Source organism: Gymnoscopelus microlampas (assembly GCF_963454915.1).
Source record: "Gymnoscopelus microlampas genome assembly, chromosome: 2".
NCBI classification, from domain to species: Eukaryota; Metazoa; Chordata; class Actinopteri; order Myctophiformes; family Myctophidae; genus Gymnoscopelus; species Gymnoscopelus microlampas.
In genome coordinates, this window is record NC_139939.1 from 25,687,465 (window position 1) to 25,689,964 (window position 2,500).

A 2,500-nucleotide genomic window follows, 5' to 3' on the forward strand; every position below is an offset into this window, starting at 1 on the left:
CCTGCCTGGTAAATGTTTTCAATGTTTTTAAATGGAGTTTTCAACGTTGAGTCGACAGGAGTTGCACTACACCCGAGGCGTCACATTCTCACCCCAAGGCGTCAACTGTTCCCTCCCAACTCGTCAAAAACTGCTGCCTGGTCAAAGTGACACCTCAGGGTGAGAATGTGTTGGTACATTTGTCAAACTCCATGGGTCAAAGGTAAAAGGTATAAAATAAGGATTAAATGCTTAAAAATCCTAATGGAACATGACCCTGAAAATTTTGATTGAGAATCATGTAATTCCTCAAATATATTTATATTTAACCACATGAACCCGAGTGTCCCTATTCTGGGGCGAACATACGTTGGAAATTTCAGATGTACAAGATCACAATGTGTTGTGCGCTTGTACAAACGTATATTTTTATCTAAAAGAGAAAGGTGTTGAGGGAAAAAAAGAGAGGGCCTAGTATAGAACCCTGGAGGACTCTGGTCAATGAAGTAAATAGGGTTTAAGTGGTTAATGATTTAGCACTCATAGGTCAATCTGTTGAATCCACATCCCAATACCAGTGATCAGTGTTACAGTAATCTATTTTTATTTTAATGCTCAACATAGTCCAACAATGTAGTTACAGACACAATGATCTATGGGACATAATCCGAGGAATTCATTTTAGAACTATCCATTGCAATGTGCTCACGCAATTACAGGATTAATTATCATGGGGCTTAATCTCACTGCCATTCTATGAAATCAACATCCCAATAGCTGTAATCACTGCTACATTCCTGCCTGTTAATCTAATGCCGCTATCTATTCCCATCCCACCTACAGTACTGTGGTGAATAGGACAGGGGCTATAAACCAATCAAACATCTATCATCAGATAGAAAAGAAGAAGAGGAGGATCAGAAACAACTCTCTCTCTCTCTCTCTCTCTTTCTTTCTTCCACCCCCAGGGACAGAGCGAAGAATGCATGACATTCCTATATGTAGGACAATAGAACTGGAGACGTGGGGAGAGGTACATAGCAGAGAAACACTTACAAAATGGATAAAGATTGAATGAAAGAAGGAAAAGGAGCGGGAATGAGAAAACGCCAAGATAAAGACCGATACTGACAGAGCAACCTAGCGTGAGTAAACGCACATGCATGAGTGTGTATGTGCACTGCATATGTGCCTGTGTGTCCTCTGGCATGCCTACTGGCCCTACATAGCATACAACAGCCCCTCCACCCATCCACAGCCTCCTCCTCCTCCATACCCCCCCAAGCTATTGCCCCACACCTGACCCAGGCCCTGCCCAGGCCGGCAGGGCCTGTCGCAAGGGGCTAGAGGGGGAGGGGGTCCGTTTTCCACCTCTGTGGGGGGCAGTCACTGTGGATCCATCAGGCCAGCTTAGGGCCCTCTCCTGCGGGCAGCGGTGCCCAGCAGGCCCCCCCCAGCCCCGGAGGATCCCAGCCTTTGAAATGAGCCCCCGAGACTCCGCAGTCTGGAGACGTGCCTTTGTCCGCTGTACGGCGGGGGGCCATTGATGACTGGCTCCATCTTTTGTGTGTGTGAACGTGCATGAATTACAGTTGAAGCCACCCCCCCACCAGCCGGGGAGAGGGGACAACAGAGAACAGCCCCAGTGGCCGTGTTGTGGTCAGAAAGCTATCAGAGGTGTTTGTGTATGGTAAAGAAACGAATGAAGGATGATAAATGTACATGTTCAGTGACGCAAACAAAAACATGGCTATTTTGACCCGGGTGTGTGGGTGCAACATTTTAACTTAAGATCTATATACTTATCCTACAACGAACAGATAAAATAGCCGATCTTCAAGTTCACAATGCATCGCATTGCGATGCGTTATGACATTGTAGCTGTGGTATTTTCAGTATTTGGGGAAAATGGTAATGGTTTAGTTTTGTGTTCACCTATAATGACATCCCCACTATAGGGACACCAGGGTTCAAGTGGTTAAGCGCAAGTGGTTATTGTTACCCGTGTGCACGCTGCACACACATGCACACAGTACAGTACATGAATGGGCGCGTGTGACCATGTGCATGTGTGCGGGCATGCACACATGTGTACTGTAAATAATAGCTCCTAAGCCAGTGCCTCGTACGAAGAACATAATCCGACGGAATCAGTGTCAAAGTGACGTTTCCCATTAATGGCAGATAATAACCAGTTAAGTATAGCTCTCCCTTTGTCTCAAACTCGGTGAAGGAATTCCCAGACCTGCTCGGCTGGACAGAACCCAGTTTATATTGCATGAGAAACACTCAAGCAGCTTCCCTCCAGCTGACTGTGGAGCTTCTCTCCTGGTTAACAAAGAACATGCTATAGTGCAGCGGAGAGCAGAGGAAAACCAGGCACGGAATGATACGGCCAAGACCAAAGCAGCTGCTCCGTTATTAAATTTCATTTTGATGATTTCTGAGAAGAATTCATATGTATTTATGTCTAAAACAACTAGTGAAAATATCCATTACCATGCTGTCAAGTTACAGCGCC

General features: G+C 45.7%; 1 protein-coding gene across 1 annotated transcript in view; it reads right to left on the bottom strand.

Annotated features, from left to right (window-relative positions):
* The window catches only part of slit2 (slit homolog 2), a 52,333-nt gene that overhangs the window by 44,472 nt on the left and 5,361 nt on the right, over positions 1-2,500 (bottom strand). The gene's annotated exons all lie outside the window — the stretch shown is intronic.